The sequence below is a fragment of the Drosophila gunungcola genome, unplaced genomic scaffold (assembly GCF_025200985.1).
Source record: "Drosophila gunungcola strain Sukarami unplaced genomic scaffold, Dgunungcola_SK_2 000118F, whole genome shotgun sequence".
In the NCBI taxonomy this organism is placed as follows: domain Eukaryota; kingdom Metazoa; phylum Arthropoda; class Insecta; order Diptera; family Drosophilidae; genus Drosophila; species Drosophila gunungcola.
This window is the reverse complement of record NW_026453279.1, coordinates 197,733-225,468: the sequence shown is the minus strand read 5'-3', so window position 1 is coordinate 225,468 and position 27,736 is coordinate 197,733. Positions and strand designations below refer to the sequence as shown.

At 41.4% G+C, this 27,736-nt stretch overlaps 1 pseudogene; it reads left to right on the top strand.

Moving 5' to 3' along the window:
- Positions 1 to 27,105, top strand: LOC128265392 (uncharacterized; annotated as a pseudogene).
- The last annotated feature ends 631 nt before the right edge of the window (positions 27,106 to 27,736 follow it).

Genomic DNA, 27,736 nt, shown 5'->3' with positions numbered 1-27,736 from the left:
ATGGCGGATCAAACATCCGACATCCAAATCGGTCGTGTTGTATTGCTTAAGGACAACCTTCCACCGATGAAATGGCAGCTTGGGTGTATCCATGAAGTCATACCCGGAAAGGACGGCGTCGTCAGAGTAGCTGTGGTCCGGACAGCTACAGGTCTTACCAAAAGGGTCGTCACCAAACTAGCCGCTCTGCCCATCGAATCCCATTTGGTTGGAACCGTGCCTCTTCCAACGGGGGGAGTATGTTTAAAGCAGAGCGCCAGCACCTAGTCAAATGCTCATAGATGTGCGGTGCACACGCAGGGCTTTGCATGTTTACTGTTCTTCGCCTTTCTTATCTCGCTACATCTTTCGCGTTATCTATTCAGCTGAGCTACAGCGAAAACATGTACACAAATTTTAAGTCAAGCTTTCGGCAAGTTAGTTATACAAAATCGCTGCAACTCCGAGCACAGCTAATAAAATCAAGAAATAATTTCAATTGAACCTATCGTGCGTTTAATTTATATTTTTAAACTAAAGGGTGGCATTTTGGTTGTTTTCCCCATAAACAATAATACAATTCCTTTTTGTGTTCTGGAGCAATGAATCATTGGAGAAAAATCTAACCTGAACAAATCAATGTAACTGTATTCGAGCTCTAATATGCTCCTCGGGGTCGTTGAGACCAATTTGAAAATTTGGGTCATTCCTATAGACCTTTGTAATAGATCTAGAGTGTTCATTTGGGGTTATTAAAAAAAATAAGAATGATATTGGGAATTATTGTAATTTTATTGAATATGTTAATACATTTTTTTTTTAATTTCATTAATGCCAATAATGATCGTAAATATGATGGGCAAGTTTTTAATTTTGTCCAAGTCGTTTGCTTGACTTTGGAATCTTTTGAGAAGGCACTTATTGTTATTAGCATTATTGTGATAATTTCTGTGTCAATTTTTTCAGATTCGTTCTTATTTACAACGTTTGCTGTTGAGTCTACCACTTTGGTGTCTACTTAACCCATTTTTGGTGTTTTATAATTTATTCCAATTATATTTGATGTGTTTCTCAATTTATAATCAATGTGCCATGTATATTGGCTCATGGAAAAAATATGATTAAATTGTTTTTTTTTTTTTAATAGCAATTTTTGCTTTAAATTGAACTTTTTTTTTGTATTAATTTTGTTTTTAAGAAAATTTTAGAGATTTGTAATTTTGTTTTTACATGTTCTATCTAATTTTTCGTATGGCTTTACGGGCCATACTTTTAACTGGGCAGAAAGGGTTCCGCTCAGTTTTACAAAATTATGTTATATTTATAAAAAAATATGCATCGCAGTGCAGTTAAGAGAATTATGCAACGCAGTGCAAATGGTATTAAAATGTTTTTTTTTTTTTTCCGTGTTCCCCGCGACAGCTGGTCGTCGCCGGCTTGGCTTCGCTGACGCTCCTTCGAAGGCGGAAGGGGCGGTGTGCCTCTCGCGCTTGTTGAATTCTCTGCTACAGTTGTCCCGAGCCTATGAGCTCAGGCGGGGCCGGTGCCGGTCCTCGCACAGGTCTTCTTCATGCATGTGTAGTTGTGTCCAGTGGTCCAGGGCAGTCGTTCGGGCAGACGTCAGGTTTCTTCGGCAAAGGCTTGGAGATGGTGGGGTAATAAAATTTTTTTCCATTTATAACTTTAATATTATCTGAGTGAGTTGCTGTATGGTTTGCGTAGCTGGAGGCATTCTTTTAAAAAATCAAGCTCAGCAGTTAGTTTTTCTGCTTATGCCCATGTGGGCGGCGTATTTGTGTATAATAGCCACTTAATGTGAGCTATTCTTTTATTTATTTTGTTTTTCTGGCCTCCGCGTTTGCCTAATTACTCTACTCACTTAGAATTTATATTTTTGCATCCTATTTGCCAATTTCCCGCGTTGGTGTAAAGGGCGGATTGCCTCTCACACTTGTCGGATGTTGACGGACTTCCTGTTTGTCACTTTTTCGATAATGGTCCGCCATTTTTTTTTTGGTAATGGTCAGAAGTATCCATGAAGTGTCCACTTTTTTTTTGTTTATGTTTTTCGGTCGCCACTTTTTTTTCTCCTATGATTCACTGCTCCTCAGGTCCTTTAGGACCATGTCACGGTCGCCATGAAGTATCACCTTCTGATCAGACTTTCAACACATCAAGTTTTTTGTATTTTTAAATTTATTTCTTTATTTGGCGAAGCAGCAATGGTGCCGCTCCGACGTTTAAATGTTTTTGATTCTAACATTATTCTTTTAATTCTAAGTAAGGCTAAGTCTCGTTGCTGCGCTGCCCACAGACGGCGGCAGAGAGACGGCTATGTATATGCTTAAGTATATGGGCTATGCTCTCTTATCGGGAGCGCGAGGTATATGCACATAAGGTCCTTTCGTGTTGCAATTATGCCGACGCTAGCACTTTCGGTGTGTAGTCCAAGGCATAGCGATCGGTTCATATTTCGGACACTTGGGTTTACGACCGGGACATGTTTGATTGTGTAAACACTGCAACAAAGTGTTACAGTGTGTACCCTTTAAGTACTCTTAGTACAGTGGGTGTTCAACATGTGTGCATACTACCAATGTTAATGCATCGAATCAATGGTAGTCCTCATTAGTAAAACTACTTCCCCTGCAGAGTCTAGATACCATTCATACGAATTAGAAACCTTGGCAGTGGTAGAATCCGTTAAACAGTTCCGTCATTATTTAGTTGCTCGTACCTTTTTAGTGTATACTGATTGTAATGCTCTTAAATCATCGCGGACAAAGATTGATCTGACACCAAGAGTGCATCGTTGGTGGGCGTATTTGCAGTCGCAAAATTCAATATAGAGTAGGAAAGCGCATGGCGCATGTGGATTTTTTATCGAGAAATCACATTCAGGAAACCACCAATGTTGAAAAGTCAGGGACTAAACTGAAAAGCGTGTAAACTTGGCAGAAATCTCAAGTGACTGGCTTGCTGCTAAACAGCGCCAGGATTCTGAAATTACTGATATCATTACCAAACTTAACTCTAAAGAGTTGACAGATGATGAGATATGAGTTGAGACAGATATGAGTTGAGAAAAGGTGTCTTGTTTCGTAAAGTTCAGATAAGTGGAAGAACCCGTTGTTTGCCAGTAGTGCCCCATGCTTTTGGATGGTCACTAATAAATCAAGTACACGAGTCCATCATGCATTTGGGATGGAAAAAGACTCTTGACAAAACTTAGCAATATTATTGGTTTGCCAAGATGAATAAATATGTTTGTCGATAGCTGCATAACGTGTAAAACTTATAAGGGTTCATCTGGGAAGATACAAGCCGAGTCACATCCAATTCCAAAAGTGAATGTGCCATGGCACACGGTGCATATCGATATTACTGGAAAATTAAGTGGGAATAATGATCTTAAGGAATACAAATTGATGTCTTAACAAAATTTGTTTATTTTTATAATACTTTAAGATTAGATTCTGACAGTTGTACTTTAAGATTAGATTCTGACAGTTGTAATCAAATCATCTATTTCTTTGTTCGGAATACCGCAGCGTATAATAGCTTATCAGAGTAGATGTTTTAGTAGTAGGAAATTTTCAGAGTTTTGTACATCACTGAAGATTAAGCTTATCTTATAGTGAACGTGTGATGAGTACCCTTAAGAATCTACTGTCAGCGGTTGAATCAGGTCACCGATCTTGACAAGATGCGTTAGTTGAGGTACAACTTGCCTTGAATTGCACAGTTAGTACTACACCCAAGGCAAGTTCCCTAGAGTTTCTTGTCGGCAAGGAGGCTCGTCCTTTGAGTTTGATTCCACCATAAGATACAGAGACGGAGGTAGATACAGTTAATGCTAGAGATAGGGCAATTGAAAATATGAACAATCAAGCCTATGTTACGACAAAATAAGATTCGATAAAAATAAAGCAGCAGTTGAACGACATAAAATTGGAGATTTTGTTTTGAGGAAAAATGAAGAACGGCATCAAACTAAATTGGATGTAAAGTTTAAAGCACCATTTTTGGTTAGTGAAGTTCTAGAAGGAGATAAATATATCTTGAAGTTATTGCATAATAAGAGAACTTATAAATATTGTCATTAAGATTTGAGAAAGACGCCAGATGGTTATGTTCCGAGTAAATTGGAGTGCCCGCCTGAGACTTGTTGAAATGGTTATTATATATCCGTGTGAGAGGATATGTTATGTGAAAACAAAATGTCCATATAGAGTATTGAATGGTTGCAATGAAGTTGCAATAGACTTCGATAAGAAAATGTTTGTGAATGGCGGATGTGTTTGAGAATTCTAATGGAAATAACCTGGCGGGTGCAAAGTTTATGAATGGTTGATATATGACAATATTTGATTGAAATGTATGAGTTAAAGATATGGTTTTGAGATTTAAGCTACCTGCGTCATTGGTCAAGCACAAGTGAAAGACGAAAGTTGGGACATGGCGTGTGGCGCTCTTGACGGGATTATGCTCTTATCTGACGATAACTAGAGTCGAATTTTGAATTGCTGAGAAGCAAATGGAATGAATTAAATGTCAAAATGAATTTGATTATGCAATGAGAATAAGAATTGAAATTTGAAATAATGAAAGATTATGAAATAAGAGAAAAATGTTAAGCGAAAGATGATTTATTAAAAAATAAATGGTATTGAAATTGATGAGTTTAAGAAAACACAAGCTATAATCACGGATTTATAAGTCATATTTGAAATATTAATTTTACAGTACACGAGGACGTGTAATTGTCAGAATGGCCGTGTCGGATCTTAAATTATAGTAGTCAGTGTAAATGGATTAAATCAAATGCGTGTACCAAATAACAATTCTCGTCTCTGCACTCTAACGGTTGTTTGTTAGTACGCTTTGTTCCGTTATTCGCCAGAGAGAGATGAGTACTACGATTGTTGTGCGTGTATGCTTGAGCCACTGCGAGAGACAGAGATACAAGTATGTTCGTTGCAGCATTTTCTGAAGAGCATTTTCGGTATGCTAAGAAGCTGGGGTAGTCTCAAATTGGCAGTGGAGTGATCAAGTGTATTCGCCGTATACAATCTGCGCAATTAAATATGGAAAATCCTATCGACTGCTTGCTGGTATCTGACTCGGACGGCTCCTCCAAGACTCTGGATGTTATGCGAACCTCACTGTCGGGGCCGGCAAGTTGTTTCGCCTAGCAGGTAGAACGAGCTTCTGCCTCTTCGCCCAGCCACCGTTATCGCAGGCTCCCCATTGTGTTGGCAAGGTGTATCGCCTAGCAGGTAGAACTAGGTTCGAGCTCTTTGCCCAGCCACCTTTATCGCAGACTCCACACAAGGACTCCCTGAGCTCGATTTAACCACGACCTAAATATGTATTTATAGTTTCGAGGCGGACTTATATTTAATTAAGTCGTTACCCCAACCGTTTGCTTCCAGAGTCCGTTGGTGCCATAATTTTGTACGGCTTAAGTTTGTGCATTATAGTGTTTTTTCAAAGCCAGCTTTAATTTAGTGTGAATGTCTTAAACCGCTGTTTGGTTTCATTCGCACTAATACTGTCCCAGCAAGTACGCTTTTGCAGGTTTGCAAACTTGCCATTATTAGATGTTAAAAGCAAAAAAGTTATGTTTTTTCTTCAGTGACAAGAACTAAACTTAAAATTAAACAAGTACTTAATAATAATAATTTATTGTGTATGATATTAATGGAATACAAGAGATCGAAAAGGATGCAATATATAATCTTCCCGATTTATAAGAATGTTTTCGTAGGTTTTTTTCTCCTTACAGATTTTTGTGAAATTAAAAGCTTTATATTTATTTATTTATTTGTTCGCCAATGGATAAATCCTTATCTGGCTATCAGCTAACTTAACTTTAAAACTAAATATTAATTAAAAAATATTCCCTAAGTAATTGCCTAAGCACATCCTTCTTGGATCCCCAAACCAATCGAATACTTAGTGGCAAAGAGTTAAAAAGTCTTAAAGTTCTTAGGATTGGCTCATTTCGCGCATAGTCAGTCCTCGCAGCACTTTCAAAAAATGGGGTGACGGTACGAAGACTCCTGGCAGGGATATTGAATTTAATTGAGCTTAATATGAATGGACTATCTATATTAACAATTATAACATCGTTGATTAAGAGCAAGCTCGCTATCGAACGCCGATCTACTAGACTGCAGGTATGCAGTAGGCAACATTGGCTAGAGTAAGTGGCAAAGGTTTCGAAAAGTTTAACAGCTGAAGTGAAAATTTTAGGTACTTTTTCTGCAGCCTCTCAATTTTATTGATATCAACAACACCTGACGGGTTCCAAATAAAGGAAGCATATTCCACTCTTGAACGCACAAATGCTGAGAACACTGTCAGTCGTGAGTATGGGTCCATAAAAAGTACAGTGTTTCTTTTGACAAATCCGAAGATTGCATATGCCTTCGGCAGAACATGGTTTATATGGTTAATAAACAAAAACTGTCGAAGAGGACCCCAAGATCCATAATCTCAGTAAGTGCAGAGAGTGAATGGCTTGTAATAACATATGTAGAAAGAATATTTACGATACATTTACTGTAGCGAACAACCTAACATTTATTTAGGTTGAGAGGTAAATTGTTCTGAATACACCATAAACTGATTTTGTTCAAGTCCGATTGTAGCAAATAACTGTCTTTTAAGGAATTCACTGGCATGTATATTTTAAGGTCATCCGCATAAAGATGATAAATTGGCCGAAAAAAGGAAGCAATTAAGTTTGCAATATTTGTCCCAGAATTAGCGGATGTATTGTTATATGACACAGTTGACGGTATAGAAGAATAAGATTTCTTTGAATTAATAAAACGCCAGAACACATTTGGATTTGACTTTAAGCTATTTTCAATGTCGGAAATGTATTGATTTTATATAAATTTATTAAGAAACTCAAATTCCCGCTTATGTTGTCTATATCTATCACGATCCAATAGATTACCCCATCTAATGAACCGTTTGTAGAACGTACTTCTTAGATTTTTATAGTTCTGGAGACATTTTGTATACCAAGGAAGCCTATAGGAACCCCGTACCTTGGTTGAACAAGTGCTGTCAAGAATATTTTATAAAGCGACAAGCAACTTATTGTAGTTGGTCGCAATGCAAGCATTTGATAGTAAGGAAACCCAATCCATAGACGTGAGGCAATCACTTACGGCAACCAAGCTGGCATAATCAAATTATACATAGGAATAAAGTTAACAACTGGTAAGAAATTATAAAATTCAATATTAAAGCATAAGAGCTTATGATGAACAACACAACTAAAAATACTAAATTCAGCAAGGCTTACCGAGGAATGAACAATAGAATTGATGAATATTAAATCTAGTAGCCTATGCAAATCATTAAAAATATAATTTATCTGTGTTAGGCCCATATTATAACAATCATCGATGACAATAATTTCATGTGGCTGGTGTACATTACCAGGCACCATAGCATGGGATTGCGGATCACTTGACCATACAACAGATCCCAAATTAAAATCTCCTGTCACAACGAGACCAACAGAGTCATCTATGCTGACATGTAGGCAGGCAATGTTATTCATAGTCGCCTGATAAAGCGTAAAGTCACTTCCAGAGGGAATACAAGAAGCAACTATTACAGTCTTCCCAGACAATCCAGATGCCTCAACAGCCAACTGGTCCAGAAGTTGGGGTTGAGCCAGGTTTCAACCAATATTATTATGTCATAACCACTGTTGGAAGTGCTCATGAAGAAGGATTGAGTTTTAGTTCTCTTTGCAGATATGTTTTGAAAATAAATTTTAAGGCAATTAGTTCCAATTCTTTTGTGTGATGAATTCTCTGAAACTGTTGCCATAGCTTCATAACGGAAGTCATGAAATGGTATCGTAAAATCCACATGCAGCCTTTGCCTCGCCAGTCCAAAAAAGCCATTCCGAGCCGTACGCAATATTCCAGTCCGGATACATTGGTAGTGGGAGATTATCATTACGAAGGTTGCAATCCATTCGCGCAATCGTAGAAGACCTACTTGCCGATACTTCCAGAGTCGGTGAGTGCCCTAAGGAGCGCAATGCAGAAAGCTCATCATCAAAGGGAGGCAACAGAAGAGAAACTTGTGGAGAGAGCAAGCGTCCGTAAAAAAGTAAGATTTTACAATACCCCTTTGGAAACCATGAGGAAATGAGCGGTACTCCAAAAACACCGGTATGCAATCCAAACGTCAGCCGAAGCGCCGATGCAGCGGGAGGTGAAGGGAGCGCAACTCGGAAGAGAGCGCTGTATAGAAGCGGACCCTTTTCAAGTAAGGAGCTGCATAAAGAAAAGGGCAAAGTCAACCGATTTCGTTGTTGTTACAAATATAGGTGCGAAGAGAGTGATAATTCAACGCAATCGCTCAACCATGCATGAGTAAAGCGAGGCAGTGATGCAACAGGATATGGATAGAGCGCCAATATGAGGAGCGCGCTACATCAGAAAAAACAGCCGTCAAGAGCGACTGAGTGTATGAAGCTGCATAATGATAAGAGAGCGAAACTCCGAATAGAGCGCCGTATTGTTGTTGATGCGAAAACAGCTGAATTTACTTTTAACTTGTCAGAAACAAACTTGCACAGCGCCTCTGGCTTTGTGTTTACAGCGAATTTGCCAATATGGTAAAATCTTTTGCTGGGCAATACTGCAAGTTGATCACAAGCGAGCGCTGAACCAATAATATGCTTCTTGTTGTTACGATTTTTTTAATTTTTTTTGGAGACAACCATAAAGCCCTCTGTGAGAGGGTTATGGTCTGACACAACGGGATTGGTAGGAGGATTATTGGCAACTTTTTCCTTCTTCCGCTTGTTGGTGTTAACATTAGGCGGGGCCTCCACAGATTCGGGAAAAGCGATTTAAAACTTTGTATTTGAGTACGAATCATTGCTCACTACGCAGCTATCACATTGCCATAACAGATTCGGCATAATGGCTAGCAAATTTATTGCCTCTTCAGGCAAATTAACACAAGAAGTGTGGAAAGTGCAATGACAAAGTGGTGAACATCGAACCGCCTTAAAACCGCGAGGTTGCGCATGCGTAACGGCAACATTGCACTCAGAGCACGTAAATGGGGTCATAACGAAATGAAAAACACGTCTGCTCGCAACGAAAGCCGATCAGAGACTGATATATATAACTCGATTTAGTGTCTCTTGTGATCGGTTGTGTTTATCTTGTGCTCTGCGATTTTGCAAGTTTTTATTAATTTATGAAAGTACTGGTGTTTTTTTGACCAAGCTTAGCCTAACTGATTTGTTATAAATCTGTACTCATAATAATAATAATATAATTTCATTCTCTTTTGCATGCTTTGCCAGTGCTCCTAATTTTTGTTTTTATAACATTGCGCGATTAACTCTCTGTAACATTTTATTCTCTCCTCTCCGCTCTATTTTAACTGTGAACGTACAAAGTTGAGAGTGTTTTACAAGCCAGTCAAGTCAGTCGATAGAAAGGTTTTTCTCTCGCTTTCTCCCCCTTATTATGCATTAAGACGCGTTTCTGATCCCAGTGTTAAATTTGTCAGAGGTATTTATTTATTATTTGTTTTTTGCAATAATTAATATTTTGGAGTATTAAAACAACTCACGCGGTAAGTGAACAATTTAGTAGTGAAAAACTGCTAAGTGAGTTATTGGAGGGGATGACTGTCACCGTGCAGGAAAATGTAAGCACACGATAGTGATTTGATTAGCTTGAGAGTTCATTAGCGACTGACTCGCATCTGAAGTTTTGTACCTGTTACAATACGAGTCTTATTGTAGAGTTACGAGCACGCATTGCTTCGGATTATTAACATTTTCAACACTCATCCTCAATGCAATCACGTCATAATATTGCTAATACAAGTTCAACAATTTACCAAATTCATGGTGTTTCTTCTTTGCCAAATTCTTAGTCAATACATCTGATATCATAGCCTCAGTACAAGCATTTTTCAAAACAATCTGACCTTCACTTGATATCTGACGTACAAAGTGGTATTTTATATCTACTTGCTTCGTCCTTGCATGATGCACTGGATTCTTTGCTGGCTGCTGAGCGCTTAAGTTATCTCCATGCGCGACTTTGGAATATTCGGGTCGCCACAACCAAGATCGACAATAAGCTGTCTCATAGTAACTGCCTCTTTACACGCCGTCGACAAAGCCATAAACTCAGCTTCGGTGATGCTGAGAGGCACGCTGTGCTGTTTCTCCGATTTCCACGAGATTGGATCGACGGCTTGGAAGAAAACGTATCTTGTAAGCGATTTTCGATCAATCCTGTCACCGCCCCAATCGGCGTCGAAATAGCCAACGAACGCTTGTCCTGTTTGTTTATAATGCAACTTGAAGTTCATCGTAGCCGCTAGGTACCGCATGACATGCTTGACACCCGCTAAGTGTTCGCCGTGTGGATCCTTTTTTTGCTGAGCTAGTTTTGCAACGGAATGCAAAATAATCGGGTCTGGCCGTGAGTGCGAACTACATCAGCTCACCAACTGCTGACTGATACGCCGTTTCGTCTACTTTAGCACACTTTTCATTACACGCAATTTGGTATCCTATGTCCAAAGGAATGTACACCGTGCTGTATCATGTCGACGAAACCAATCCCGAATGAATTGCGTCTGCACAATAGTGTTCTCTCCCAGTTCACCCTCGCGTTCCACCTCCATGCCGAGAAACAGTCGTATTTCGCCTGTGTCAATACATTCGAAAGCCGTCGAAATCGATGTCTTCATATTAACTAAGTCTGACTTGCTTTTGCACGCTATAATGAGATCATCAACGTAAAACAAGATTAACGCAATATTACCTTCGCCAACTCGCTTATACAAGCACGGCTTATTTTCCAATGGGTGGAAACCAATGCTATTCAAAACGCCATCCAGTTTGATGTTCCGTTGCCTTCCATACTGCTTTAAGCCGTATATAGCCTTTTTCAGCAAGAACACATTTTCATAACCTTCGGGTTGCATGTACTCTGTAGCATCCAGGTCGCTGTTTAGGTACGCCGTGCATACATCCATCTGGTGTGCGTAAAGTTCATATAGCCTGTACGCCTTAACTGTCCTCGAATACCCGACGCCACGCTTCCATGTACCGATTCCGTAAGTATACCGCTATGTATACTGCCTCTGCCCACAATGCCTCGCATAGTCCAGACGGCACTAGTAAGCATTGGGACATTTCCACCAACGTCCGATTTAAGCGCTCGGCAACTCCGTTTTGCTGCGGAGTGTAGGGGTTTGTAAGCTGCCGTACTATCCCATTTGAACTTTAAAAGCCATCAAACGCCCGATTCACTTACTCGCGGCCGTTGTCACTCCGGGTGCACATTATTTTTTTCCTGTTTGTCGCTCGGCCATATTATTAAACTACACGAATTTGTTAAATACTTCATCTTTGCGCTTCAAGAAATATATGAACACACGCCTCGACTTGTCGTCAACGAATGTAAGGAAATATTTAGACCCACCAAGCGAACTTGTTCCAAAAGGCCCGCACACGTCAGAATTAACAATAGCTGCTACAACTCCTCTGATCTGTGTTGAATATCCCATATTCAAAAATAACACTTAGTATCTTTTAAGTTATAAGATCTGGTATCTCTAAACGGTATTTTTGACTTTGTAATAGTCTGGTCTCATTTCAATATCCTCTCTTTCTCTTTCTGCGGTGTTGCTCGGAAGTGGTTGTGTGTTGTGTTTGAAAAGAATAAAATAATAAATCAAAATATATCCTATCAATCCTTTGCCTTTCGTTATTTTTTATTCAAGTTTTCAATAGGTTATGGGCTCAGGTATATATGATATATATGATATTTTGGTTTATTGTGAAATTCTTGTGAAATTGTAGAATTCTGTGTTACTTACACACATACATACATACATATAGCTGTATGTGCGTTTGCGAAAAGTAGTATGGAAAAAGCAAAACGCAACCTTAAGCCTTTCGACGGCGAAAAGTACTCGGTGTGGAAATTCAGAATAAGAGCCCTTTTCGCAGAATTAGATGTCTTAAAAGTTATTGATGAGAATATTCCAGATAACATCGACGATTCCTGGAAAAAGGAATAGCGTTGTGAAAAGAGCACTTTGATAGAATATCTTAGTGACTATTTTCTCAACTTTGCGACAAGCGACAGCACGGCGCGACAAATTCTCAGGAATTTGGACAAGTGAGTATGTCATTTAAATTTTTTCGATGAACTAATGAGTGATTAGTTGGCTTCAGGAGCCAAAATCGAAGAAATGGACATGGTATCGCACTTCTTTTGAGCTTGCCATCGTCTTACAATGCAGTAATAACTGCTATTGAGACACTAGCTGAGAAAAATCTTGCTTTTGTAAAGAACAGATTGCTCGATCACGAGATAAAAATTAACAACGATAGCAAAGATACAAGTAGGAAAGTTATGATACAACTGTGTATAATAAAATAATTATATAAATAAATCGTTTAGGAAAGTTATGATACAACTGTGTATAATAAAAATAATTATATAAATAAATCGTTTAAAAATACTAATACATTTAAAAATAATAATACTTTAATTCGCAATGACTGTTATCTTTGGTAGTAAAGGCGTAAAGATACGCAAGAATGTGTTTGTTGTTGCTGAGAATTCAGGTACGTTCAAAACACCAATTCTTGAATTTAAGGCCTAAACATTAAATGTGAAAACTAATGAATATCGTTTATGGCATGAGAGATTAGGTCACATAAGTAAAGAAAAATTGCTAGAATTTAAGAAAAATAATTTTTTTTAGTGACAATAATCTTTTAGATAATGTTTATCCAGTTGATGAGATATGTGAGGCATGCTTAAATGGTAAACAAGCCAGGTTGCGTTTTGAAAAACATAAACATAAAGAATACATAAATATACCCCTATTATTGTTTAACGTATTTAATGAAATACAAATCAGATGTTTTTGCAATGCTTAAGGACTTCGTAGCAAAAAGTGAGGCGCATCTAAACCTTAAAGTCGTTAATCTATCTATAGACAATGTTAGGGAATATTTGTCCAGCGATATGCGTGAATATTGTGTACAGAAAGGGATAAGTTACCATTTGACTGTCTCATATACACCGCAATTAACGCAACCGAATTGGATGCCCATGAATTTAATAATACCTGGTCAATTGTTAAGCGGCCTGAAAATATAAATATTGTTGATAGCAAATGGGTTTTTACTTTAAAGTCCGATGCATTTGGAAATCCAATAAGACACAAAGCTATATTAGTGGCGCGTGGATTCACGCAGAAGTATCTTGTAGATTATGAAGAAACATTTGCTCCTGTGGCTAGAATAGCTAGTTTTCGCTTCTTATTATGTACTTCAATTCAATAGAAAATTGAGCTCCCGTCGCGTGTAGACGTGTATTCTTAACGCTCCTGAAAAACCATTACTCACTCAATCGAAAACGTTCGAAAAAATTTATAAACGCGAGGTTTTGCGATTCGCGATGCTAATTCGCTTATCGTAAACTAAAGTTTCAATTAATTATTCGTTACGCACTATCAATAAACAAATGAGTAAGAACGTGGATCAGCGCACTCACGCCAAAAACAACAACACGAAGCCCGTGAAAAAATTCAGAGAGAGCAAGACAAACGTCGTCTCTCTTTGGCCCGTAACAATGCTTATTTCTCTTTCACGAGTAATACTCTAGAACCGAAAGTGCAAGAAAGTGCAAGTTTACTGACCGCCGAAAACCAAAGAACTCGCTCTCCCGCCCTACTTTTCAACGCTCAAACGCCATTGAGTGAGCAATGCAAAACTCCAACCGAGCTTCTGCCACCTAGTGCAACAACAACAGTAACTACTACGTCAACCACAACGGTCTCTGTCGTCAACAATGCCATAACGACTCCGCTCTCTTCTCCTGCAGCGGGTAAAGCAACAACACAACTATGTGCAAAAATCGGGTCAAACGGCAAAAACAAACGGTAGGTGAAATGACAATTTCGCAAGCGGGTTCGGCCATGCAGACAGGCATGGAATGCTAATATTTCCAAGCGCCAGCTAACACCCCCACAAAAATCTGACGGCAATATGCCCAAAATAAACCGTACCAACAAAGGCCCTGAAAATCTCGGTCCATTAAATGAAAATAGATTTTCCATTCCGGCGGAGCCTGATACAGAGTCTGAAGAAATAGCCCCAAAGAAACTTAAGCCATCACCTATCTTTGTTCGGGAGAAGATCTCCTAGTCAACAAAATAGTTGAGCTTGTCGGAAAAGATATCTTTCATGTTATTCCGCTTATGAAAGGGAATATAAGCGAAACCAAACTTCAAACCAAAACAGAAGATGATTTCCGAGCAGTGTCGAAGTACTTAAACGATGTCAAAAAGAATTACTACACGTACCAGCTGAAAAGTTGCAAAGGCTTACAAGTTGTGCTTCAGGAAATAGAACCCGATGTGACCCCCTCCGAAACTATAGAGGCTTAACAAGAAAACGGTTTTTGCGCAAAACATGTTATAAATATTATAAACAAAGACAAGAAGCCGCAACCAATTTCAAGGTCTAGCTGGAGCCAGACAGCAGAACTTTGAAAAAACGCAGTGCACCCAATCTACAAGTTGCAGTACCTTCTGCACCGTAGGATCACAGTAGAAGAGCCGCACAAATGGAACGGGCCAGTACAATGCACAAATTGCCAGGAATACGGACACATCAGGGCTTACTGCACCCTCAGATCAGTTTGTGTAGCTTGTGGAAACTGCCACGGCTCCGAAGCCTGTCCTGCCAACTCTCTCACTAAAAAGGGTGTAAACTGCCAAGGAAACCACACAGCAAACTAAAGACGCTGTCCAGTCTACAAGGAGATGAAAAGTCGTATGCAACTAGCGACAACGGCACGCCAGAACATCTACATGAAATCAAAAAGGACACCGAAAGTTTTCTTCGCAAATGCAGCAAGGTCATCATTTGGGCTCTCAATTACCACCAAGGGCATTTCCTCGCCAGTGCTCTAAGATTAGGCACAGCTCACATAGAGCCGAAAACTGATAACATACAGCAGGCCATGGGACAGCCACAATGTAACATGGAAACTATGATGATAACTTTGCAACTAAATATAATGGAATTTATGTCCTTCATGAAAACCACCATGCAAACTCTAATGCAAAACCAAAATATCTTGTTACAAATGCTTGCAGGTCAGCAGCTCAAATAAATTATGCCCAGCCTTCGAATAACTCTGTAGAACGCCAACGGTGTTTCACGGCATATACCTGAAATAACTCAATTTCTGGCAGAAACGCATCTCACCAGGAAATATAACATTCAAATACGGGGATACACGTTCTACGGCACCGATCATCCAGATGGTAAAGCGTAAAGCGGTAAAGCATGGCGGAACCGGCATCCTAATAAGAGACCAGATCAAACACCACTTTCACCAACGGTTTGCAAAAAATTATCTGCAAGCTACATCGATAAAATTACAATTGGGCAACTGCAACCTTGCCATTGCCGCTGTCTACTGTCCACCCCGCTTTACAGTCTCCGAAGACAAATTCATGGACTTCTACAATTCACTTGGAGAGCGATTCATAGCAGCAGGTGATTACAACGCCAAGCGCACACACTGGGGATCCCGCCTTGTGACCCCCAAAGGAAGGCAACTATATATTGCACTCATCAAAACATGCAACAAACTGGACTACGTTTCACCAGACAGTCCTACATACTGGCCTATAGATCCTAGGAAACTACCTGATTTAATTGATTTTGCTGTGACAAAAAATATTCCTCGCAATCTAATATCTGCAAAATCGCTTTTGGATCTATCATCGGACCACTCACCAGTGCTAATAACTTTTCTTCAAAGCCCGGAATTAATCGAGCACCCTTGCAGGCTGACGTCGCATTGAACCAACTGGCTGAAGTTCAAAAAGTACGTAAGTTCCCACATCGAACTAACTCCACAGCTCAACATCAAGGAGGACATCGACTGCTATGCCGACGCACTGGAGTCTGTACTCGTCGCAGCAGCCAAAGTCTCTACACCGCAAGGGAGGGATGGGCACACACACTAGCACAAAACTAACCTTGAAATCGAACAGCTTGTTTTGGAGAAAAGACGTTTGAGGCGTGCTTGACTTACCAGGGCAGTACATTGAGAAACTTTCACCCACCAGCACCAAGCATCCCCTGTGGAGGGCCCACCCAAATCTAAGTGCGCCGGCCGAAACAGTAAATCCCGTAAGAGACTCTTCAGGCAGCTGGGCCAGTAGCGACAAAGACAGAGCCTGTACATTTGCTTTACACTTTCGAAACGTTTTTCAGCCAAACCGTGCAAATAATTCATTCACACTACCGTCGCCGTCAATTCGAGGTGGAACTGAGACGGCGCCAATTCTGTTTCAAACAAACGAAGTTGCAAAAGTCATCAGAGAGCAATTAAAAACAAAAAAGGCCCCAGGCGGTGATCTAATAACTCCTAAGATGCTTATTGAACTCCCAAACTGTGCAGTTGAGGTAATTTGTAAACTATTTAACGGGATAACACGACTAGGCTACTTTCCAAAAAATGAAAAAAGTCGGTAATCATAATGATCCCAAAGCCAGGAAAAGATCACACAATACCAGCCTCATATAGACCGATAAGTTTACTCTCGTGTCTGTCAAAACTGCTCGAAAAATGCCTTTTGACACGCATAATCCCATATCTAAAAGAGCACAACATTATTCCGGCGCATCAATTTGGCTTTCGAGAAAGCCATGGAACAATAGAGCAAGTTAACAGATTAACAACAGAAATACGAACTGCATTCGAGTCTCGGAAATTCTGCAGTGCGGTATTCCTTGACGTTGCGCAGGCTTTCGACCGAGTCTGGCTCGATGGACTTATGCATAAAATCAGAACGTTACTACCGGAAAACACTCACAGGATACTTGAATCGTACCTTTACAACAGAGCCTTCGCCGTGAGATGCAACACTACAATATCCGACGATTACACGATAGAGGCTGGAGTTCCTCAAGGTAGCGCCCTTGGTCCAACTCTATTTATCCTTTACATAGCAGATATTCCCACGAACGAGCGGCTAACTACTTCTACATTCGCAGCCTATACCGCAATCTTAAGTCGGTCCAAATGCCCAATTTAGGCAACAACACAACTAGCTGATAATCTTGTAGTAGTGGAGAGGTGGTTATCAGACTGGCGTATAAAAATAAATGCGCAGAAGTGTAAACACATAACGTTTACTCTTAACAGACAAACGTGTCCCCCGCTAACTCTGAATAACACGCCACTTCCACAAGCTGACGATGTAACGTGCCTTGGCGTCCACCTAAAACTAAAATCCAATAGCCTTCATTGGCTCATAAACGCTCGCTCCGCCCTCTGCCTATACTTCAAGGTCCTTCCTTACAATCCAACGCTAACCTAGTCTGGACTTACGGCTTCCAATTGTGGGGAAACGCGAGCAGGAGTAACAACGATATTATCCAGCGAACACAATCAAAAATCCTGAGAACTATCACTGGGGCACCTTCGTATGTTCAGAACGACAACATCCACAGAGATCTTGGCATTCTACCCGTAAAAGATGAAATATCAAAACAAAAAGCGTCCTACCACACCAAACTAACTTCTCATTCAAACCAGCTCGCCAGGGGCCTAGCCAGGGTTTCCAACCGGACCCGATTACAACGAACTGACTGTCCAGCTCACCATAGTTATTAGAGCCCTTACATCTCGCGTCAGTCATCTTGACTGCCAGTTATAGTTTTAATTTAAGATTTTATATACTTATTGTTGGTCTTAATTCAGAGAAGATTCAATAAATAAAATGCATATGTAAACCAAAAAAAAAAAAAAAATTCCATATAATTTAAAAATACATCACATGGATGTTTTCTAAATGAAAAATTTTAAGAAGAAATCTATTTGAAAGTGCCTCAAGATGTATTGTGTAGTGCAAATAGTGTATGTAAATTGAATAAAGCAATTTATGGTCTCAAACAAGCAGCAAGATGTTGGTTTGAGGTATTTGAGCAAGCACTAAACGAGTGTGGTTTCGTAAATTCACCGATAGATCGATAGATCTTTCGATCGGTGACGTAAGAAAGAACATCTATTTACTTCTTTATGTAGATGATTTAGTTATTTGCACAGCAGATAAAAAAAAGATGAAATGTTTCAAATCATATTTAATGAACAAGTTCAGAATGACGGACTTGGAAGAAATTCGACATTTTATTGGAATAAGAATAGAAATCAAAGATGGAAAAAAATATTTTTAAGTCAAGCTCCTTACATTAAAAAAATTTTGAATAAGTTCAAAATGAGTGATTGTAAATCAGTTGGAATACGAAAAGGCAAAACTCAGTAGCTGCTTCGTCGACTGAAGCTGAATACATGGCCTTGTTCGAAGCTGTAGGAGAAGCCTTGTGGTTGAAGTCTTTATAAGAAAGTGTTCATATCAAATTTGAGGGACCTATAAAAATATATGAAGATATTCAGGGATGTATTAGTATAACTAATAGTCCCTCCTGCCATAAAAGATCCAAACATATTGATATTAAGTATCATTTTTCTAGAGAGCAAGTTGAAAATAACAATATTTGTATAGAATATATTTCCACAGAAAACCAGCTTGCAGACATCTTTACCAAGCCGTGGCCAGCCGCAAGATTCAATGAACTGTGTAGCAAGATTGGACTGCAAGAAGACAAGAAGACTGATTGATCTATTGGAACTTAATTTAAAAAGACTACTCAAATTCTCAATTATGTAAATTATGTTAAGTAATCATATGATCGGGTTTTACTGGGTTTTCCCGAATCCTTGCAGCGAATGCTGGATCATTTTTGTACTCCCCAGAGGTAGATCTGGTATCTCTAAACGGTATTTTTGACTTTGTAATAGTCTGGTCTCATTTCAATATCCTCCCTCTCTTTTTCCGCGGTGTTGCTCGGAAGTGGTTGTGTGTTGTGTTTGAAAAGAATAAAATAATAAATCAAAATATATCCTATCAATCCTTTGCCTTTCGTTAGTTTTTATTCCAGTTTTCAATAATCTGTTTTCCGTTTGGGATGAAAAAAGAGTCTCGTGTATCTTGCTCACCATGCACATCTTACATGGCGGTCTGTGCGAAAAATCAGCCATCTCCAATCCATTACAAACTTGGTTATGCTCATTTCCATAAGGATTGAGTAATTTAAGTGTCCGAACCTTTTGTGCCATAAAAATTCGTCAGGTACATTTGCAGTATATCATTTATTTTGCGATTCGGAAAACAATTACAAGCTGCCGACTTTGTTGACATTTAAATGAGAGTAACTGCTCCTCTGCACAACTTTGGCACAGCTTTTACCAAACGCAACCATTTTTTGCTGCTTGGCTCACGGACATAAAATTTCTTTTTAATCTTGCCACATACAGTACATTTCCCAACTTTAGTTCACACTCTCCAATTTGCAAGTTCATTACGCCCTTTCCTTCCGCTCCTAACAGGCCATCATCAGCGATTCCAATCATTCAAACTTCGTAAAAATGCTTCTCTTACAGCACATGTAGCTAGTAGCGCAACTGTCGAGACACCAAGTGGTTCAAGAGAACCGCTGTTTAGTGCGCCTAAGAGAAAACAGTGCATAGATTTTGTTCGCCTATTACTCTTCACTGCTGGTCGATTACATGAACAGTTTCTCTGTATGTGATCGCGTTCGCCACTTTTGTATCACTTCACCGTTGGTTTGCCTTTTCACGGTCGTTGCCTAGCGACCAACGCTAGATCGTTCCGATCTCACGTCTCTTCTTTCTCCTTCTTCCTTTAACTTTATGCATAGATTTTCAAACGCCGGTAAATCGTCACGCGAAACAACAAAACTTTCATAGTCTTTTGGGAGACCGGAAAGTAAAATGATTGCTCTCAGCTCTTCATTTAGATCGATATTCACACTTGCAAGTTGATCTAAGATTTCGACAAACACACTTATGTAGCCGGTCATTGTCTGTCCATCTGCCATCTTAAGATTTAGAGCTTCTTGTAAAGCGATATCTTGCGGACGGGACCGCTTGGCTGATGCACTTCTCTTAGTCTTGATCAGGCCTCAGCGGCATGGGAACAATGCTTTACATATTCCAATTGTGAGGACTTTACACTTTAAATAAGCGTAGCCAAGGCATTTTGATCCATGCCTATCCAGTTCACGCCTTCTGGTGCAGGTTCTTGTTTGTGCACCAATACACTCCGCATCTGTACGCACCACGAGTATTAATTCTTCTCGTCCAGCTTCTCAATTTGCTAAATCACACTCATTTTTCGTTTCGAGCTTCGCAGTAAATCCAAAATCGAGCCACCACTCAAACTACATTTTATTTCATGTGCACATTGGGTAACCTGGGCCCATAACCTATTGAAGGGGATGACCGTCACCGTGCAGGAAAATATAAGCACACGAAAATTATGTGATTAACTTGACATTTTATTAGCGACTGACATAGCATGTAACATCCCTGTTACAATTCGAGTCTTATTGTAGAGTTACGAGCATGCATTGCTTCGGATGATTAACATTTTCAACAAGAGTCACCTAAACAAAAAAAAAAAAAAAACCGAGTCCATTGGATTGGACGTTTTGTTAAATTCATTTCCAGATTTCTGTCCCAATTATAATTTAAAATATTTGCAATAGATCTTTACCGAAACCTAGGTCATCAGTCCTTGTCACTGGAGAAGTTTTAGGGCATCCCGGTGGATCAAAAGCTTTACAGCCAGCTGTTACTAATCTTACTGAGTGCAATGGAATACTCCCTTCATCAGAAAGTCGGAGTAAAAATGTTCATAAAGGTGTTGGTGGTGGTAAAAAGAAACTTTCAGTTATTCCACATAGGCTATGCTATAGAATTTTTTCAAGAAAAATACCCATCTCCAAACATTACAGTTGAATAATTTAAATTTCCATACACTCGCAAAATCTGTGTTCCTCTAGAAGCTTTTAATGTTTTAAATAATAAAAGTGTTTGTCCTGATGATGAACTAATAATAAAAAAATTTGTTCGTAAGAGCAAAGAAATAATAATCGGCCTCCGATTTTAGAGTCTGTTCCAAAAAACTGAGCACTTCTTTATTTCTAGCCTATCAAAATGTAAGGGGACTTCATATGAAGTTACCTAGGCTGTTCGCCTGTTACCTAGGCTGTTCTCTGCCTGAACTTGTTTTAGTCTTCACAGAAATTTGGCTGAAACCGAAGATTTCCAAATTCGAAGTTTTTCCAAGCACCTTTAACACTTATAGAACTGATCGCGTTTCCCGCAGGAAGGGAATGATTAACCAAGTGAAATACAATTTGTTAGTGTAAAAGTTTCCTTAAATGCTTAATTTATTTTTGGAACCGTGCTCCTATATCTCCCAGGATCTAACAACATAATCTATGAACATCACTAAATCTTTTATATCTCTACCTTTTGACAGTGATCTGAAGTATTATTGGTAATTTCTATGGTTGGGTGCCTCTGGGTCGTCGGCCCTGCGGAAGTGCGGAGCTTCCTACTAATTGTTGCGTCGGTGCCGCGGGATAACCAGTTGCTCACTGCTTGCTTAGTTTTGATGGTGCTATAGAATGACCGAGTTATGTACTGCTTGCTTCGTTGTTTCGGCCGTTTGCGTACTGCTTCGTCGTGTCTCGTCGTTTGAGTACGTCGGGTACGCAGCGTTCTTGGTCGTTGGGAGGAACGATCTACTTGGTTTTCTTGTGGGATGTGGGGGTGTCGACCATCGTTAGTTTCGACCTGCCGTTTATTCCGTATCGCTCATCACTGAGATGGGCCTGAATTCGTAAACCGGGCCGGGCTCAATGATCATGACCTAGCTGGATGCGTATTAGTAAGCCACACCGGTCGTCGATGATCCTCACCAGGTAGCAGAGCCGACTTAAAATCGCACTCTTACGCATCCACCACCACTACCAAGACGATCTACCAAAACACTTACCCGGATATTCCTCCTTGTTGATGTTTCAACGAAGCTCGTCGGAAAGCAGGTGACTGGTCTGGGGCTGTGTTTTCGCTTTTAAAGGCGCCGTGTAGTGTGACCAGTGCGAGCGATGGGGCTAATCCCGCCTCGATAGCTTGTTATCGGGTCATGTCTATCGACTTTCGATATCTCCACTTAAAAGTGTGGGCAATTGTCGTTTGCTTTGGGCTTGCGTTTTAAATAGTTGTGCGGGCGTTGGGCTTCCAAATAATATACCATTGTTTTGGAATGTTCAATTTGGATTTTTTATATCTGTTTTTATGTTTTTATATTGTTGTTGTGGGGTAGGCCGTCACACTCAGTGGTTGTTACGTTGATGTGGCTATCCCGCCCGATTCGCACTCGGGTTGCTATGTCCCACGACGTTACCCTTCCCGTCGCTCGGCTTCCTGGCTCCTTGCAGAGGTCCGATTGTCTCATCGGGGGTACCCATACAGTCTGGGGTTGAAAGTCGCCGTATGGTTAGCGGCGAAGAATACTGCAGCAGCTCGTCATTGCTTGTCGTAGGTGGCGACTAATATGGCACAAGGCACCCTCCCGGGCTTGTCGGAGCCAAAGGGGAGGGCCTAACGAGCCTCCGGGCCGGACTAAGGAGTAAATCGGAAAGCGGATCTCTGCCCGGATCTCTGATGGGGATGAAAGGTGGAAGACGGTCGGCGGCCAGCACCTCTGCAAAGTGCGCATCGGCGCCAAAAACTGCAGAAGTTGCGGCTAGGACTGTCGCTCCACCGACCGAGCAAAGCAATTTTACACATGCGGAGAAGCGGACTGCCGCACAGACACTCTGATCACACAAGCCGAATGGTTGAAGAAGGTGGAGTGGGCGAGAAAGGTGCTCCCAAATTATGGCCAAGAGAGGCCTAATGCAGAGAACGCACAGCCGAAAAGGCAACGATCTCTTGAATTGCCTGGACCTGCGGCAAAGAGATCGAAGGTCCAACTAAACATCACGCGGGACAGGATTTTAATTGCGCTGGTGCACGAGGGGAATCCTGGAGGCCGGATCACCAAAAAACCAAAGAAGGCGGTCGAGGAGAAGCTGGTCATCTTGTGCATGGCACTGCTCCGAGACATCCCCCAGCCAACGTCATGCTGCAAGGACGCGGGATGGTTTCAAGGCAGCGTCAAGGTGGTGGCCTGTGATAGTCAGCGGTCGGCTGACCTATATAAGAAGGCGACAGCGCAGCTCGGCGAGGTGTACAAAAGGGCGAAAATCGTCGCGGTGGATTGGCGTGACGTCCCCAGTAGCCTCGAGCGATCTGGCTGCCGTTCTCCATAAAGACGCCGGAAGACATCCTCTTCATGTTGCAGAGGTGCAACCCAAACCTTCCCACGCACGACTGGGAGGTCGTAAAGGTGGAGCATCATGATGGGCCGGTTAATCAGACCATCGTCGTGCTGAACAAGGAATCAGTTTCCCCAATAGAGGCTGCTCACGGTTTCGGTTTCGGTTTCAGCGCGATCAGAGTGAAAGTCGACAAGGGGTACTCGAGCGCGATGGAGGACCCGGTCTGCAACCCAGCCGTGCAGGTCTTTCCGGAAGAACTTGAGGCTCCCGGGGACGAAGAGCCGGAGGACGGCTATTTTACCGACGCATCGTTGAGCAGAGTAACGATGAGGAATCCGACTTCACAGTGGTGGAGGGAAATGTTGCAGATGTCTTTAAAACTACTGCAGGTGAACGTCCACCACAGTAAGGCAGCGTCTGCTGCTCTGCTGCTCCGCCTGGCTGACGGTGGGGCAGACCTAGTGCTGGTACAGGAACCTTTGGTCGTTGGAGGCAAGGTCTCTGGACTAGGCACCAAGGAACTCAAGTTGTTACTTGATTCTAAAGGAGCTAAAGTTCGAACCTGCATTTGAGCCAAAAGGCTCCTTAGCATATTTCTGCTTCATAACGTAAATGCCCTTAAAAAGGAGGACCACCCAGACGAGATAGTCCGACAACTGGTCGAAGAGAGCGAGGCGCTCAGCATCGGCCTTGTAATCGTCTGCAACGCAAATGCTCACCACACTCAGTGGGGAAGCCAATCAAGCAATAACAGGGGTGAGTCTCTTTTTAATGTCATCCTTGGCTCGAACCTCTTCCTATGCAACAGGGGTAACACCCCCACTTTCATCACAAAAAATAGCCAAACGGTCATTGACCTTACCTTGGTGTCAGGCAGTCTGCTTAAAAAAGTCAAAAATTGGGAAGTCTCAAGCGAGCACTCCTTTTCAGACCACAGATTCATAGAAACTACATTATCATTAGACCCTCCCACTCTAGCTGAATTCCTCAACCTTGAACGAATAAACTGGCGCGCTTCTAGAGAAGTCTTGATAGGTATTCTCCCAAATGACAATAGTGATCTACCTAGTCTAGATAACTTAGTAGGGACCTTCACAGAAGCCTGCAATATGGCCTTCGAATCAACCTACCCTTAATGCAAACCGAGAGGATCCAAAAAGCCTCCAGGTGCAGAACCCTTTTTAACAGGGCGAAAGCGGGGAATAAAGATCTAAAATGGCAAAAATAACAGTTGGAACTAGCCTCCTGCAAGAAGGCCATAAGAAAAGGAAAACGATCAGCTTGGCAGACCTTCTGCTCAAACATAGAGGAAACAACCGGTGCAGCTCGGCTTGGGAAGATCCTCTCCAAAACAACCCCTTCCTTGGGATACCTTAAAAAACCAGATGGCTCATGGTCAGACTCTAGTGAGGAGACCCTAGGCCTACTTCTAGACTCCCACTTTCCGGGTAGTCTCCCGGTTGAACGACTTCCAGAAAATCAGTCTGGTTCAAGCATCGACCCGGAAACGCTCCTGTCTGAACGTAACATAAGATGGGCCACAAGCAGTTTCAAACCCTTCAAATCAGCAGGACCTGATCATCTCTCCCCTGCGCACATCCAAAATGCTGGTCAAATTGCCGTCAACTGGCTAAAGAAAATTTTCCGCATTAATCTTAAGATAGGAACATTGCCATCAACATGGAGAGAAACAAAGGTAGTCTTTATACCCAAAGCGGACAAAGCCGCGCACACGAAGACGAAAGATTTCAGGCCTATAAGTCTGACATCCTTTTTACTCAAGAGTTTTGAACGACTGATTGGACTGCATATCAGGTCAGTCATGGACTCAAAACAATTATCAGCAGCTCAACATGCTTACGCAAAGGGCAAGTCCACCGAATCAGCTCTGCACGCAGTAGTCAGCCAAATCGAAAAGTCACTCAACCACAAGGACATAGAGGGCGCTTTCAACAATGTTCTCCCTGCAGCCATTACCGAACCCCTCACTGTCCTGGGTGTTGAGATTCAAGTCGTGGAGCTAAGCCATAAATTGCTGATGAGCAGAATGGTAACCTTCACCCTTGGAACCTTAACACAAACAAGGTTCGTGAACAGGGGAACCCCTCAGGGTGGTGCACTCTCCCCTCTATTATGGAACATCGCAGTGAATAAGCTGCTGTGTAGCATGGAAGGGGGTGGATGTAAGGTTGTGGCATATGCGGACGACGTAACCATTATTTTCTCAGGGAAATTCCCTCAGACACTATGCGATCTAATGACCGCCAAACTTAAAATGCTATCTGACTGGACAACAGAAAGAGGTCTAGGAGTAAACCCCTTAAAAACGGGGCTGGTTCTGTTCACAAACAGATACAAGGTTCCTCAACTAAACCCACCAACATTAAATAACTGCTCTCTCTTTCTTTCAATGATAACGCTATATACTTAGTACTAGATAAGCGTCTAACATGGAGACTGAACAGCCAAGAGAGAACGAGAAAGGCAACAATTGCTTTCTATTCCTGCAAAAAAGCCATCGGAACGAAATGGGTCGTGTCCCCAAAAGTCGACAACTGGTAACACACAGTGATAGTCAAGCCTATTCTCCTCTACGGAGTGTCAATTTGGTGGCCTTTGCTAATGAAACAGACAATCACAGCAGACCTTAACAAGGTTCAACGAATGGCATCCTTATGCAAAAGCGGAGCCCTTCGCACCATTCCCAACCAGGCGCTAAATGCTTTTCTGAACCTTCCCAGCCTGGACCTAGCCGGCATAGAGCGGGCCAAGATAGCTGCGGTTTGAATGAGGGACTTAGGGCAATGAAAACCCCAAGCATATGGTCATGCCAGGATACTCCAGCAAGACACAACGATCCCACCTAAAACGGATCTATGCGAACCAATTGAATACAGCCACACCCCTTTTGCACCATTACTACCAACCAGAGAAGACTGGGAGCTAGGTCAACCGGGCCTAAAAGAGGCAGTCAACTTCTACACTGACGGCTCTAAATTAAATAATCAAGTCGGAGGAGGAATGTTCTCCGAATGTACTTAACATCAGGAAATCCTTCCGACTTCCGGATCACTGCAGTATCTTCCAAGCGGAAGTATATGCTATAAATTAAGCTTTGTTGCTCCTAAACGATGCAAACTGTCAAAAGAAATGGGTAAACATCTACAGTGATAGTCAAGCGGCTGTCAGGTCGAAAATCTCGACCAATACTCTCAAACCATATCAAACTGCCGCAAATCTCTACATGAGATGGCTTTGCAGATCATAGAATACCTAATATGGGTCCGGGTCACCGAAACATTGCAGGCGTTTTGTATTGAAGATGAGTTGGCCAGGCATGGCTCTACTGTTCCTCTCCTTCCGGACAAGGAGAGCCTTGGTATGCCGATGGCCACCTGCAAGCTAAACATTAAAAACAAATATAAAGAACTTGCGAGCCTAGCATGGACACACGTAAGACATTGTCGCATCCCTTGCCAGATATGGCAAAATATTAATGCGAAGAGAACTTCTCAACTTCTACAGCTAAAGCGTACCGAGTGCGGAATGCTAATACGAGTGCTTACAGGCCATTGGTTGGTCGGCACACATGCGACTGGGCGAGCCCCAAAATGATTTCTGCAGAAGCTGCAGGGACGAGGAGGAGGAGGAAACACCTGTTCTGTTCCTGCCCGGCCCTATGCAAATCTAGACTGTACCACTTTGGGAATCCCCTCATGAGCAGTCTATCTGAACTTGCGAGTATAAACCTAAAGCGAATAATATAATGCATGAAAGCACCCGGATGGGAGCTATGCTAGGTCAGCTGCGTTAAGAGCAGAAGACGATAATACAGGAAAGGGGACACAGATCCACGCGATATCACAACGGACCTTCTAGGTCTAAGTGTGTCAATAATTTGACAGCTGCTCTAACCTAACCTGGGGTCGTTGTTTGTCGGTGAGTAGGTGACGCCTTGTACCAGTCCCTGGTATTTGTTGTGTGGATCGTGGGCCAATGTTTGGGCTATTGTTTAGTTGCGATTGTTCAGTGTTGTTTCGGTTCCTTCCACATGTCCTGGGTTGTCCTGGTCATCGTTTGTTGGGTTTCGGGTTGCCTTGGAGCTTGTCTTGCCACGTGTTTGCATACATGCTACGTGTTTGCGCACTTTGGGCTAGTATTTGAATTAAAATGCAGTTATTAGTTGTAGGAGAAGAGCGGGAGCCAATAAAATTTCTAAAAGAAATTGTTGGAACATTAAATTTAGTGATCATTTGAACTCCATCGAAACCACTCCCTTTCGTCGTCGCTAATTTCGATAATTTTATACAAGTTATTATCGCAATTAAATCCGCCGAATCCTACTGCAGTCACCCAAGTTTCGCGTTTTGTTTCTTAATACAAAATAGTGTTAAATTTTCATGGTGACCCCGACGTGATCGCAGTAGAGTT